The following is a 16,361-nucleotide window of genomic DNA, read 5'->3' as shown; positions in this document are numbered from 1 at the left end:
TCCCTCAGCAGCCAGGTGGAGTGGCAACAATTAGGGCTACAGTCACAGTGTCAATCTAGGGCCTCTTGGATAGAGGGGACCAAGAGATTCAGCAGGGGAAGTGGGACCTTATTCCTCCTTGGTCTCGGGCAGAGCAGGCTGATTCAGCCACACCAAGTTCATCAGGGAAGGCAGGCTCTGAGGAAGGGCTCCAAGGTGTGGATGTGGAATGTCTCAGAGAGAAAGGCTGAGGGTTAAAGAGACATAACCAATTGTACTAAACCCTGATCTGTGGAGGAAGCAATTGATACAGATGGATACAATGTATCTTTCCATGCTGCATTCAACATTGTTTATATTTGACTTTGGTATCATCTTAATTGTGAACTTTTAGGATTACCTAACACTTGCTCAGAACAGATTATAATGGACTCTCAGATTGGTTTATTAAAGTTAATAAACTGTAATGCTTATTAAAAAGTTACCTTTGACAGAAGTGGATGCTCACAGCCAGCTATTGGATGGAACACAGGGCCCCCAATGGAGGAGCTAGAGAAATTACCCAAGGAGCTAAAGGGGTCGGCAACCCTATAGGTGGAACAACAATATGAACTAACCAGTACCCCGGAGCTCGTGTCTCTAGCTGCATAGGTATCAGAAGATGGTCTAGTCGGCCATCACTGGGAAGAGAGGCCCCTTGGTCTTGCAAACTTTATATGCCTCAGTACGGGGGAATGCCAGGGCCAAGAAGTGGGAGTCGGGGGGGGGCGGTCTGGGAGACTTTTGGGATAGCATTTGAAATGTAAATGAAGAAAATACCTAATTAAAAAAATAATAAATTATAAAAAAAAGTTACCTTTGTAATCACATTATTTGTTATGGTATGGCTTTTTGTTCAAGATAGTGCCTGTCCATCTCCTCCTCTGGGAACAATTTTGTTATGAAGATAGCGCAATGCTGACTTCTGAGTGTTTTGTGAATTTGGAGAGACAAGAGTATACTTGAAGGAGCAAACATGAGGTATTAATTCACAAAGAGTAAACAAGGGTATCTCATTCACCAGGGGAAAAGCCATAAGGTTGTTGATTGAAACTCTCAGAGCCAGAAGTAAGCTACTTTCAAGAGCTTGTTGGCCAAGGAAGCCCTAGAGATCCCGAAATGGTAAAGACTGTTTGCCACAGTTGTTGGTTGCATTAAAAGCTAGGACTGGGCCTGAGGGAGGTCTCGCTCCTGAAGTTCCAGAGGTTGCTATTAAGGATGTTGTGAAGGAAGCACAAAAGTCCTACTCAGATGTGGATTCTTCACACGTCACAACGGAAGTGCCAGGACAGAAATGCTAGCTAGTGTGATATTGTTGAGAGTGATTATTTCTGATTGGAGTGTGTATGTGTTTCGTCTCCCCATGAAAAATCTGTCACATAACCGTGGGAAGTTTTTTTTTTTTTTTTTTTTAAGATTTATTTATTATATGTAAAGTACACTGTAGCTGTCTTCAGACGCACCAGAAGAGGACATCGGATCTCATTACGGGTGGTTGTGAGCCACCATGTGGTTGCTGGGATTTGAACTTCTGACCTTCGGAAGAGCAGTCGGGTGCTCTTACCCACTGAGCCATCTCACCAGCCCCCCGTGGGAAGTTTTTTAAGACACTACTTTTGGACATGTCTTTCCTCGTTCAGGGAAGTTTCTGTACACCTGACCTGAGGACGGACCCCGTCACCCTCCAGACTGATCACTGTGGTTGGTTCTGTTATTCTGAATCTTGACTGGATTTTTTTCCCCTTCAGTCAGGGTTGCACACAGTCACTTGCACAATCTGTTCTCAGCCCTCTGAGTGTTGGGACTTCAGGGGGGAGGTACCGTGCCTCCTGCCCTAGAAATGATCTCTCATGTGACTTCTTGTTTTTCCCCCAGAAAAAAACGTGTGCAGTTTTGTTGGGAGCCGCCCCCACATTCGCCGTCACAAGATGGCGCTGACATCCTGTGTTCTAAGTGGTAAACAAATAATCTGCGCATGAGCCAAGGGTATTTTATGACTACTTGTACTCTACCTTTCCCGTGAACGTCAGCTCGGCCATGGGCTGCAGCCAATCAGGGAGTGATGCGTCCTAGGCGAAATATAACTCTCCTAAAGAGGGAAGGGGTTTCGGTTTCATTATTGAAGGGGCTTTCGTTTTTGGGGCTGGGCGCTGGGCGCTTGCCCTCCTGGCTCCCAAAGATGTAAGCAATAAAGTTTTGCCGCAGAAGATTCTGGTCTGTTGCGTCTTTCCTGGCCGGGCGTGAGAACGCGTCTAATAAGAATTGGTGCCGAATTCCGGGACGAGAAAAAACTCGGGACTGGCGCAGGGAAGATCCCTCATTCCAGAACCAGAACTGCGGGTCGCGGTAATAAAGGTTCCCGTAAAGCAGACTGTTAAGAAGGATTCAACTGTATGAATTCAGAACTTTTCAGCTGGGGAACGAGAGTACCCGTAAGTATAGCTTTACGAGGTAAGCCTGGCCTTGAACTTTCTAAGGAAATTCAAGACAGTCTATCAGAAGTAAAGTGGAAAATGTTTGGCCTTGAATTTTTTCTAATGTTAGGAGCCCTTTTGTTCCTTTTCACATGTTATCAGGTGATTAAGATAGGGCTGAAAATTCTGGATGAAATTCAGGGCAATCTATCAGAAGTAAAGCGGGGAGAGAGAGTAGGAGCAAAGAGAAAATATGGTACACAAAATAAGTATACAGGCCTTTCCAAGGGTCTTGAACCCGAGGAAAAGTTTAGGTCAGGTAAGAATACCTGGGGAGAGATTAGAAGGAAGGAAAAGAAAAAAGAAAAGAAAAAAGATCGATTAGCGGAGGTCTCTAGGAGATACTCGTCACTAGATGAGCTCAGGAAGCCAGCTCTTAGTAGTTCTGAAGCAGATGAAGAATTCTCCTCTGAGGAAACAGACTGGGAGGAAGAAGCAGCCCATTACCAGCCAGCTAATTGGTCAAGAAAAAAGCCAAAAGCGGCTGGCGAAAGCCAGCGTACTGTTCAACCTCCCATCAGTCGGTTTCAAGGTCCGCCCTATGCGGAGCCCCCGCCCTGCGTAGTGCGTCAGCAATGCGCAGAGAGGCAATGCGCAGAGAGATGCGCAGAGAGGCAATGCGCAGAGAGATGCGCAGAGAGGCAGTGCGCAGAGAGATGCGCAGAGAGGCAGTGCGCAGAGAGGCAGTGCGCAGAGAGGCAGTGCGCAGACTCATTCATTCCCAGAGAGGAACAAAGGAAAATACAACAGGCATTTCCAGTCTTTGAAGGAGCCGAGGGTGGGCGTGTCCACGCTCCGGTAGAATACTTACAAATTAAAGAACTCGCCGAGTCGGTCCGTAAATACGGAACCAATGCTAATTTTACCTTGGTGCAGTTAGACAGGCTCGCCGGCATGGCACTAACTCCTGCTGACTGGCAAACGGTTGTAAAAGCCGCTCTCCCTAGTATGGGCAAATATATGGAATGGAGAGCTCTTTGGCATGAAACTGCACAAGCGCAGGCCCGAGCAAACGCAGCTGCTTTGACTCCAGAGCAGAGAGATTGGACTTTTGACTTGTTAACGGGTCAGGGAGCTTATTCTGCTGATCAAACAAACTACCATTGGGGAGCTTATGCCCAGATTTCTTCCACGGCTATTAGGGCCTGGAAGGCGCTCTCCCGAGCAGGTGAAACCACTGGTCAGTTAACAAAGATAATCCAGGGACCTCAGGAATCCTTCTCAGATTTTGTGGCCAGAATGACAGAGGCAGCAGAGCGTATTTTTGGAGAGTCAGAGCAAGCTGCGCCTCTGATAGAACAGCTAATCTATGAGCAAGCCACAAAGGAGTGCCGAGCGGCCATAGCCCCAAGAAAGAACAAAGGCTTACAAGACTGGCTCAGGGTCTGTCGAGAGCTTGGGGGACCTCTCAGCAATGCAGGTTTAGCGGCTGCCATCCTTCAATCCCAAAACCGCTCCATGGGCAGAAATAATCAGAGGACATGTTTTAACTGCGGAAAGCCTGGGCATTTTAAGAAAGATTGCAGAGCTCCAGATAAACAGGGAGGGACTCTCACTCTTTGCTCTAAGTGTGGCAAGGGTTATCATAGAGCTGACCAGTGTCGCTCTGTGAGGGATATAAAGGGCAGAGTCCTTCCCCCACCTGATAGTCAATCAGCTTATGTGCCAAAAAACGGGTCATCGGGCCCTCGGTCCCAGGGCCCTCAAAGATATGGGAACCGGTTTGTCAGGACCCAGGAAGCAGTCAGAGAGGCGACCCAGGAAGACCCACAAGGGTGGACCTGCGTGCCGCCTCCGACTTCCTACTAATGCCTCAAATGAGTATTCAGCCGGTGCCGGTGGAGCCTATACCATCCTTGCCCCCGGGAACCATGGGCCTTATTCTCGGCCGGGGTTCACTCACCTTACAGGGCTTAGTAGTCCACCCTGGAGTTATGGATTGTCAACATTCCCCTGAAATACAGGTCCTGTGCTCAAGCCCTAAGGGCGTTTTTTCTATTAGTAAAGGAGATAGGATAGCTCAGCTGCTGCTCCTCCCTGATAATACCAGGGAAAAATCTGCAGGACCTGAGATAAAGAAGATGGGCTCCTCAGGAAATGATTCTGCCTATTTGGTTGTATCTTTAAATGATAGACCTAAGCTCTGCCTTAAGATCAACGGAAAAGAGTTTGAAGGCATCCTTGATACCGGAGCAGATAAAAGTATAATTTCTACACATTGGTGGCCCAAAGCATGGCCCACCACAGAGTCATCTCATTCATTACAGGGCCTAGGATATCAATCATGTCCCACTATAAGCTCCGTTGCCTTGACGTGGGAATCCTCTGAAGGACAGCAAGGGAAATTCATACCTTATGTGCTCCCACTCCCGGTTAACCTCTGGGGAAGGGATATTATGCAGCATTTGGGCCTTATTTTGTCCAATGAAAACGCCCCATCGGGAGGGTATTCAACTAAAGCAAAAAATATCATGGCAAAGATGGGTTATAAAGAAGGAAAAGGGTTAGGACATCAAGAACAGGGAAGGATAGAGCCTATCTTACCTAATGGAAACCAAGACAGACAGGGTCTGGGTTTTCCATAGCGGCCATTGGGGCAGCACGGCCCATACCATGGAAAACGGGGAATCCAGTGTGGGTTCCTCAATGGCCCCTATCCTCTGAAAAACTGGAAGCTGTGATTCAACTGGTAGAGGAACAATTAAAACTAGGCCATATTGAGCCATCTACCTCACCTTGGAATACTCCAATTTTTGTAATTAAGAAAAAGTCAGGAAAGTGGAGACTGCTCCATGACCTCAGAGCCATTAATGAGCAAATGAACGTATTTGGCCCAGTACAGAGGGGTCTCCCTGTACTTTCCGCCTTACCACGTGGCTGGAATTTAATTATTATAGATATTAAAGATTGTTTCTTTTCTATACCTTTGTGTCCAAGGGATAGGCCCAGATTTGCCTTTACCATCCCCTCTATTAATCACATGGAACCTGATAAGAGGTATCAATGGAAGGTCTTACCACAGGGAATGTCCAATAGTCCTACAATGTGCCAACTTTATGTGCAAGAAGCTCTTTTGCCAGTGAGGGAACAATTCCCCTCTTTAATTTTGCTCCTTTACATGGATGACATCCTCCTGTGCCATAAAGACCTTACCATGCTACAAAAGGCATATCCTTTTCTACTTAAAACTTTAAGTCAGTGGGGTTTACAGATAGCCACAGAAAAGGTCCAAATTTCTGATACAGGACAATTCTTGGGCTCTGTGGTGTCCCCAGATAAGATTGTGCCCCAAAAGGTAGAGATAAGAAGAGATCACCTCCATACCTTAAATGATTTTCAAAAGCTGTTGGGAGATATTAATTGGCTCAGACCTTTTTTAAAGATTCCTTCCGCTGAGTTAAGGCCTTTGTTTAGTATTTTAGAAGGAGATCCTCATATCTCCTCCCCTAGGACTCTTACTCTAGCTGCTAACCAGGCCTTACAAAAAGTGGAAAAGGCCTTACAGAATGCACAATTACAACGTATTGAGGATTCGCAACCTTTCAGTTTGTGTGTCTTTAAGACAGCACAATTGCCAACTGCAGTTTTGTGGCAGAATGGGCCATTGTTGTGGATCCATCCAAACGTATCCCCAGCTAAAATAATAGATTGGTATCCTGATGCAATTGCACAGCTTGCCCTTAAAGGCCTAAAAGCAGCAATCACCCACTTTGGGCGAAGTCCATATCTTTTAATTGTACCTTATACCGCTGCACAGGTTCAAACCTTGGCAGCCACATCTAATGATTGGGCAGTTTTAGTTACCTCCTTTTCAGGAAAAATAGATAACCATTATCCAAAGCATCCAATCTTACAGTTTGCCCAAAATCAATCTGTTGTGTTTCCACAAATAACAGTAAGAAACCCACTTAAAAATGGGATTGTGGTATATACTGATGGATCAAAAACTGGCATAGGTGCCTATGTGGCTAATGGTAAAGTGGTATCCAAACAATATAATGAAAATTCACCTCAAGTGGTAGAATGTTTAGTGGTCTTAGAAGTTTTAAAAACCTTTTTAGAACCCCTTAATATTGTGTCAGATTCCTGTTATGTGGTTAATGCAGTAAATCTTTTAGAAGTGGCTGGAGTGATTAAGCCTTCCAGTAGAGTTGCCAATATTTTTCAGCAGATACAATTAGTTTTGTTATCTAGAAGATTTCCTGTTTATATTACTCATGTTAGAGCCCATTCAGGCCTACCTGGCCCCATGGCTCTGGGAAATGATTTGGCAGATAAGGCCACTAAAGTGGTGGCTGCTGCCCTATCATCCCCGGTAGAGGCTGCAAGAAATTTTCATAACAATTTTCATGTGACGGCTGAAACATTACGCAGTCGTTTCTCCTTGACAAGAAAAGAAGCCCGTGACATTGTTACTCAATGTCAAAGCTGCTGTGAGTTCTTGCCAGTTCCTCATGTGGGAATTAACCCACGCGGTATTCGACCTCTACAGGTCTGGCAAATGGATGTTACACATGTTTCTTCCTTTGGAAAACTTCAATATCTCCATGTGTCCATTGACACATGTTCTGGCATCATGTTTGCTTCTCCGTTAACCGGAGAAAAAGCCTCACATGTGATTCAACATTGTCTTGAGGCATGGAGTGCTTGGGGGAAACCCAGACTCCTTAAGACTGATAATGGACCAGCTTATACGTCTCAAAAATTCCAACAGTTCTGCCGTCAGATGGACGTGACCCACCTGACTGGACTTCCATACAACCCTCAAGGACAGGGTATTGTTGAGCGTGCGCATCGCACCCTCAAAACCTATCTTATAAAACAGAAGAGGGGAACTTTTGAGGAGACTGTACCCCGAGCACCAAGAGTGTCTGTGTCTTTGGCACTCTTTACACTCAATTTTTTAAATATTGATGCTCATGGCCATACTGCGGCTGAACGTCATTGTACAGAGCCAGATAGGCCCAATGAGATGGTTAAATGGAAAAATGTCCTTGATAATAAATGGTATGGCCCGGATCCTATTTTGATAAGATCCAGGGGAGCTATCTGTGTTTTCCCACAGAATGAAGACAACCCATTTTGGATACCAGAAAGACTCACCCGAAAAATCCAGACTGACCAAGGGAATACTGATGTCCCTCGTCTTGGTGATGTCCAGGGCGTCAATAATAAAGAGAGAGCAGCGTTGGGGGATAATGTCGACATTTCCACTCCCAATGACGGTGATGTATAATGCTCAAGTATTCTCTTGCTTTTTTACCACTAACTAGGAACTGGGTTTAGCCTTAATTCAGACAGCCTTGGCTCTGTCTGGACAGGTCCAGACGACTGACACCATTAACACTTTGTCAGCCTCAGTGACTACAGTCATAGATGAACAGGCCTCAGCTAATGTCAAGATACAGAGAGGTCTCATGCTGGTTAATCAACTCATAGATCTTGTCCAGATACAACTAGATGTATTATGACAAATAACTCAGCAGGGTTGTGAACAAAAGTTTCCGGGATTGTGTGTTATTTCCATTCAGTATGTTAAATTTACTAGGGCAGCTAAATTGTCAAAAAGTCTTTTTCAGTATATGTTACAGAATTGGATGGCTGAATTTGAACAGATCCTTCGGGAATTGAGACTTCAGGTCAACTCCACGCGCTTGGACCTGTCGCTGACCAAAGGATTACCCAATTGGATCTCCTCAGCATTTTCTTTCTTTAAAAAATGGGTGGGATTAATATTATTTGGAGATACACTTTGCTGTGGATTAGTGTTGCTTCTTTGATTGGTCTGTAAGCTTAAGGCCCAAACTAGGAGAGACAAGGTGGTTATTGCCCAGGCGCTTGCAGGACTAGAACATGGAGCTTCCCCTGATATATCTATGCTTAGGCAATAGGTCGCTGGCCACTCAGCTCTTATATCCCATGAGGCTAGTCTCATTGCACGGGATAGAGTGAGTGTGCTTCAGCAGCCCGAGAGAGTTGCACGGCTAAGCACTGCAATGGAAAGGCTCTGCGGCATATATGAGCCTATTCTAGGGAGACATGTCATCTTTCATGAAGGTTCAGTGTCCTAGTTCCCTTCCCCCAGGCAAAACGACACGGGAACAGGTCAGGGTTGCTCTGGGTAAAAGCCTGTGAGCCTAAGAGCTAATCCTGTACATGGCTCCTTTACCTACACACTGGGGATTTGACCTCTATCTCCACTCTCATTAATATGGGTGGCCTATTTGCTCTTATTAAAAGGAAAGGGGGAGATGTTGGGAGCCGCCCCCACATTCGCCGTCACAAGATGGCGCTGACATCCTGTGTTCTAAGTGGTAAACAAATAATCTGCGCATGAGCCAAGGGTATTTTATGACTACTTGTACTCTACCTTTCCCGTGAACGTCAGCTCGGCCATGGGCTGCAGCCAATCAGGGAGTGATGCGTCCTAGGCGAAATATAACTCTCCTAAAGAGGGAAGGGGTTTCGGTTTCATTATTGAAGGGGCTTTCGTTTTTGGGGCTGGGCGCTGGGCGCTTGCCCTCCTGGCTCCCAAAGATGTAAGCAATAAAGTTTTGCCGCAGAAGATTCTGGTCTGTTGCGTCTTTCCTGGCCGGGCGTGAGAACGCGTCTAATAAGACAGTTTCTTTGTGGAGCCAGAAGTCTCTGGATATTTCCAGATATATATCCCCATCTTCTTTTGTAGGAAAATGTGATTGCTATAGGGTTATTGAGATCCCTCTTCTGGTAAAAAAACAAACAAACAAAAAAACCTTTCCAGGAGCAAGCTGATAACACAACAGAAAGAAAGAACTAACATCACAGATTTGGACCCTGGCACTTGCTCACCTGGTGGACATCATGAGCAAATATCATTCACAATAAAAATAAACTGAAACAGTGTTAAAGTCATGCTAAATCTGACAAGTTACCGATTCCCTTAAAGAGAATTCAGTCTTTTTATTCACAGAGACACTTCTTGAATTCTTCACTGGCAATACAGGCTTTCTGGGTTGTCACACACCCTCTGGTGGCAGACAGCTGTCTGTTCTGTTTAGTTGTGGCAACTCAAGTTTTGCCAATGGTAGCGCAGTCATGAGATACAGACTGGCTGAGTGCATAACTCACTCACTTGTTATTCCAAAAACACTGGGGCCCTGCCAGAAAGAAAAATGGGAAAGAAAACAGAGTTTTTTCTAATGCAAGGCCACTCCCATCCTATCCTTTACTCTACTTGTTGCCTCTCACATCTTCCTAACAGCGCCCAGCCTCAACCTGTATCTTTCAGTCATGGTATTATGCATTTGGAGTTTCTCCTCCCCTTGTTAGCTCAGTCATTGATTTGTTTGTTTGCTTGAGGCAGGGTTTCTCTTTGTATCCCTGGCTGTCCTGGAACTGGATCTATAGACCAGACTGGTCTCAAACTTGCAGAGATCTTCCTGCCTCTCCCTCCCAATTGCTGGGATTATCACCTGGCCATCTGTCATTAATTTAACTAGATGTTTTTAGCATTTTATTCAGATTTTTAAAAAAAGATTTGTTGCTGGGCATTGGTGGCGCATGCCTTTAATCCCAGCACTTGAGAGGTAGAGGCAGGCAGATTTCTGAGTTCAAGGCCAGCCTGATCTACAGAGTGAGTTCCAGGACAGCCTGGGCTATACAGAGAAACCCTGTCTCGAAAGAAAAACAAAGTTATTTATTTCATATGTATGAGTATTTTGCCTGAATACCTGGTGCCATGGATCCCCTGGAACTGGAGTCACAGATAGTTGTGAGCTGCCATGTGGTTGTAGGGAATTGAACACGGGTCCTCCGGAAGAGCAGCCAGTGCTCTTAACCACTGAGCCATCTCTCCAGCCAACATCCCCCTCCCCCCCCCTTTTTTTTTTTTTTTTTGGTTTTTCAAGACAGGGTTTCTCTGTATAGCCCTGGCTGTCCTGGAACTCACTTTGTAGACCAGGCTGGCCTCGAACTCAGAAATCTGCCTGCCTCTGCCTCCCAAGTGCTGGGATTAAAGGCGTGCGCCACCACGCCGGGCTCCCCCTCCCACTTTTTTATTTTTCAAGATAGGGTTTACCTGTGATGTTCTAGAATTTGCTATGTAAATCAGTCTGTTCTTGAAGTCAGAGATCTGCCTGCCTATGCCTTCTAAGTGCTGAAATTATAGGTGTGTGTCACCACCACCTGGCTTTTATTCAGATTTTTAAATGGTTTCTTTGAGGTTTTTCAAGTTCTCTATTAACTATGTTGCTGAAAACGGGAGCTTTCTATATCGAAGTTCATTTACTTCAACACTATGATTTTTTTTGAGGTTCACAAATAAAGCATTGTAAAATTGTGACCTAGGAACTGTCTCTCCTTATTACCTGCTACTGGAAAAGTGTTTAAGACTTAGCTAGATTTCCATTTAGATCTTCATATCTGTTGCATGGAAGAGCGTTGGAATCTTGGCATAGAGTTGCATGATATGTAAGATTTTGTGCATTAATAATTGTTAAAACCTGTGTTCCAAAAGTGAACATAGCATGTTCAGGCAGTTTTGTGCCTTGTGCACAAAAAGTTTTTTTTAAAAAGTTGTTTAATATTTGTTGTTGTTGTTGTTTTTCTTTTTGTTTTTTGTTTTTTTCTAGACAGGGTTTCTCTGTATAGCCCTAGCTGTCCTGGAACTCACTCTGTAGACCAGGCTGGCCTCGAACTCAGAAATCCACCTGCCTCTGCCTCCCGAGTGCTGGGATTAAAGGTGTGTGCCACCACGCCCAGCAATATTTGTTGTTGTATACCCAAATACACCGAATAAACTCTTTATATTCATTCAAAGAAAAGAATATTTATTTATTTAATGTATGTGAGTACTCGGTTGCTATCTTTAAACACAGCAGAAGAGGATATCAGGCACCTATTACAGATGGTTGTGAGCCACTATGTGGTTGTTGAGAATTGAACTCAGGGCCTCTGGAAGAATAGTCAGTGCTCTTAACTGCTGAACCATCTCTCCCCAAAGCATCTCTTAAAAAGGACATTTAATTGGGGTTGACTTACAGTTTTAGAGGTTTAGTCCATTATTTACATGGCAGGAAGCATGGCGTCGTCCAGGCAGATATGGGGCTGAAGGAGCCTAAAGTTCTACTTCTTGATCTAAAGGTGGCCAGGAGAAGACTGTCTTTGCCACACTGGGCGGAGCTTGAGCATAGGACCTCAAAGCCCACCCTCACAGTGACACATTTCCTCCAAGGACACACCTCTAAGGACACACCTCCTAATAGTGTCACTACCTGTGGGCCAAGCATTCAAACTGGTGAGTCTGGGGGGGCCAAAGCTTTTCAAGCAACTACACATTATATGGTGGTGCAATAGGCTTTACCCTTATTTCTTCTGTCTCTTAATATCTTTCTCAATTTTGTGTTTTGTCTAATTTTCATCTAAGTCTTGTCTCCATTTTTCTTCTAAGGCCTGTCTCTGCTTTTCTTTTAAAGACTTTTTCTTTGAGAAGGCATGAAAAGCCAGTATGATTACAAAGGGTTACCAGCAAGGTAATACTCATAATTGGAATTGTGACCATTTCAATTAAGTCACTTATCTCTTTCTTTTTTGTTTCTTTTATCGCTTTCTCTTTTGTTTCTATCTTTAAGTCATTAAAAATGGCATTATTTACAGTCCAAAATCTGTGTTGCTCTTTTAAATCTTATTTATCTTACTTCCTCTCATATTATTCATTTTAAATTCTTTTAACTGACTATGATTTTCACAGCCAGTCTTTTCCATCATTAGCATTTAAACATTTTTCCTGGTCCAAAGTTTGACTGTATTTGAATGTTTTCTTTTTCTGTCTGGCTCCTCCTATTTAGCTCAGACCTTACGCTGTCAGTAGCCTTTCAGGTCACAGGGAGAGTCATTTCTGCCTTCCACCTGGAACCAGGAGTTGCATCTCCCCAGACCCACCCCTTCCCCAATCTGGGAAATTGTTCTATTACCCAGGAGGGGCTCCTCAAGCCAGCACAATTCATACTAGTATGAGCACACTGGTTTATTTATTTATTTTATGAATATGAGTACACTGTTGCTGTTTTCAGGCACATCAGAAGAGGGCATCTGATTCCACTACTACAGATGGTTGTGAGCCACCATGTGATTGCTGGGAATTGAACTCAGGAGCAGTTGCCATCTCTCCAGCCCCAGTTACACAAGCCTTTTAATCCTAGGACTTGGAAGGCAGAGGCAGAGGGATCTGGTCTACAGAGCAAGTTCTAGGACAGCCAGGACTACACAGAGAAGTCTTTCTCAAAAAACAAACAAAACAACAAAAATACTAGAAAGCAGGCTAGAGGTATGGCTCATTTGGTAGAGCACTTGCCTATCAGGGTTAAAGCTCTGGGTTCCATCCCTAATATTAGCTATGGACATGCATTTTCAAAAAGTTCTTCCCGGGGCTGGTGAGATGGCTCAGTGGGTAAGAGCACCCGACTGCTCTTCCGAAGGTCCAGAGTTCAAATCCCAGCAACCACATGGTGGCTCACAACCATCCGTAACAAGATCTTCTGGAGTGTCTGAAGACAGCTACAGTGTACTTACATATATTAATAAAATAAATCTTAAAAAAAAAAGTTCTTCCTAAGGCTGGAGAGATGGCTTAGAGAGTTCAGAGCACTGACTGCTCTTCCAGAGGTCCTCAGTTCAATTTCCAGTAACCACACTCTGGCTCACAATCATCTATAATGAGATCTGGTGCCCTCTTCTGACATGCAGATATATATGCAGAACACTGTATATAATTAATAATTTTTTTTTTTTAGATTTACTTGCCTTTAATCCCAGCACTTGGGAGGCAGAGGCAGGTGAATTTCTGAGTTCAACACCATCCTGGACTACAGAGTGAGTTTCAGGACAGCCAAGGCTACACAGAGAAACCCTGTTTCCAAAAAAAAAAAAAAAAAAAAGAAAAAGAAAAAAAAAAAGACACACCAGAAGAGGGAGTCAGATCTTGTTGCGGATGGTTGTGAGCCGCCATGTGGTTACAGGGATTTGAACTCTAACTTCTTACTACTGCCTCCCATCCCTGCTCTCTCTCTCTCTCTCTTCTGTGTAGCCTTGGCTGCTCTGGAACTCTCTCTGTAGACCAGGATGCACTTGAACTCAGAGATCCAACTGCCTCTGACTCCAAAGTGTTGGGATTAAGGGTGAACACCACCACCTGGCCACCTGACACTCTTTCACTCACTAATCATCAATCATCCTTGGTTACTCCTAGCAACAGCCAGGGCCCAAAAGGGAAGGTTTCAACCTCTTTCCCTGTCCCTGTAGCAGAAGTATCCCCCAATTATTTTAAATATTAATACAACAATAAGCCCATGATTGGACAGGGGAAAGGGAAGCAGCGCTAAGAGTTTCAGAGACAGAGACTGGGACAGGTGGAGGGAGAAGGAAGGAAGATGGAGGAAGAGAAATGATCCAGATTCCGTGTGGCTTTAAATGGCCACAGGTGCTATGAATATCATAGAAGGGATGGAATAATACATTGTCTTATCTAGTTGGGCATTTTATATCAATATCAATTGGCTCTGAGTTCATTGTGTGGGCATTTTATGGGGTGAGAATTTACTGATATATATCTGACTTATAAATTACAAGCCTCTAGAGGTTTTTTTCTGTTTTTGTTTTTCTTTTTCAAGACAGGGTTTCTCTGTGTAGCCCTGGCTGACCTGGAACTCACTCTGTAGACCAGGCTGTCCTCGAACTCAGAAATTCGCCTGCCTCTGCCTCCCAAGTGCTGGGATTAAAGGCGTGTGTCACCACGCCCGGTTTAGAGTTTTGATTTTACCAAGTTACTGGGATTTTGAACCACTGACTACAGGCTGGGAATGTGAGCAAAATCCACGTCAAGAAAACTGGGAGATGTGCGGTCTCTGCCATAGAGGCATCGGGGTCACCGGAGCCCAAGAGTAGCCAGTGAAAGCGTGTGATGGTGCACTTTTTAATATTTCCTGCAACACCTCCCTTTTCTTCCCTATAATCATCCCACCTTGTAAGAAGATGCAAGTCTCTAGTTCTTCCACAGTCCTCCCTCAGCAGGCTTTCCCACCAAAATAAAAGTCCTTGCACTATCTTAAGCTCATAATTTCCTATCTTCTCAATGTTATTTCACCTAGCACATCATAGAACCAATTTGGTTAGGCCCAAGGCGGTGGTGCTTGCCTTTAATCCTCCACTAAACAAGCAAAGGCAGGCGAATCTTTGTGAGTTCTAGGCTAGCCTAGGCTACCTGAGAATTTCAGGCTAGCCAGGGCCATTTAGTGAGACCCCATCACAAAAACCAACTAATCTACTAACCAACCACCCACTCAAACAAACTAGAAACCTGGGAACACATTCTAGGCTGGAGCTAGAAGAGGTGACTTAGTCCCTAAACCCCAGCACTTGAAAGGCTAAGATTGTAGGACTACAGAGCTACAGTGTTGGAGGTCAACCTGGGCAAAAGTAAGATGCTGTCTCAAAATAAAAATAGCCTGTAAAATGACTTAGCAGGCAAAGACGCTTGCATGAGCCTCTGACTGCACATGTAGGTTATTGTTGTATACCGGCCCGCGGCCCACTTGGGCCTACACCTGGGAGGCAGGCTGGGGCTGAAAGAGACTAGACTTCGAGAGAAATTAATGGAGACCAAGACATGATTCTGTTCAAGGCCCGCCAGTTTACTAAGAGAGTGTGCTCATAACAGGGAAGGCCCATCCCCTGCCAGTCCATTTCTGGTGTCTGGAGCCAGCCTGTAGGCGACTTGCAGGATAGGGTGTTCTTCAGGTATATCTCAGCGGCCTCTCAGCAGGTAGCAGTGTCTTGGAGGAGCAGTGGCAGGTGGCAGAACAATAGAGCCATCTAGGCAGGAAGGCTCCACCCCAGGTAATCTCCCTAGTGGCCTCAAGGTCAAGGTCTGGATCAGCTTGTTTCAGGCTGGGGGAGGTTACAGCTTATGGCACTGGTGTCCCCTCCCTCAACAAAAATAAATAAATGTAAAGAAAAGAACAAAGAACAATTACGATTGTGCCGGAATAGACTGGGTTCATATGTGGTAGTGTGCAGCAGTGGAATACACCTAGACAGCAAGCTGGTGAGGGGACAGTTACAATACATATGGAGGTAACTTGCACATGGGGGCAAAGCTTGTGGGGAGAGTTGCTGGAGAACTATGTTGTTGTGGTCTGAGGAACTTCATAGAACTGTCTAATACATGTAAATCAAGGCAGTATACTGTTTATAAACACAAAGGCCAGGATGACTGCTTGTTAACTTTATGCCTGTAGGACTAAAATCAGTAGCTGGGTAGGGGGTTGCTCAGTAGGTCTGAGTTGATTCCCACCCCGCTCCAGATAGAGGATAGGAAAACAAAAGAAAAAAGATGGGCGCAACTCTGATTATAAAATAAATTAAGTCGTGCAGGGTGTGGTAGTGCATGCTTTAATTTCCAGCACTCTCGAGGCAGAAGCAGGTGGGGCTCCATGAGCTCGGGGTCAGCAGGATCAACATAGTGAGGCCCAGGCTATGTTGCAATATGTTGCTACACGTTGCTACATAGTGAAACCTTATTTCAAAAAGAAAAAAAAAAGCCAAAAGAATTACTTTGGATGCGTTTTCGCTACATCTCTGGAAACCCCACCCATTTCAGGCAAGACGTCACCCGAAACTTCTGTCTCCAAGGCAACAGAGAGCGTCCTGGGAACTAGTACTGCGCAGGAGACCTGTGCAGGGCTGGCTCCGCCCACACGCACTTCCGGGTGCGACTTTGCGCCCATCCCCTTTCAACGCTCCCTCTCTGTTCCAAGAATGCCGAGACGCAGGCATTTCCAGTTTCTTCTTTAGAGAAACAGAGCTCCCGCTGACCATGCATAACGCGTCCGTCGG

Source organism: Mus musculus, chromosome 4 (genome assembly GCF_000001635.26).
Source record: "Mus musculus strain C57BL/6J chromosome 4, GRCm38.p6 C57BL/6J".
In the NCBI taxonomy this organism is placed as follows: domain Eukaryota; kingdom Metazoa; phylum Chordata; class Mammalia; order Rodentia; family Muridae; genus Mus; species Mus musculus.
This window is presented reverse-complemented; position numbering follows the sequence as displayed.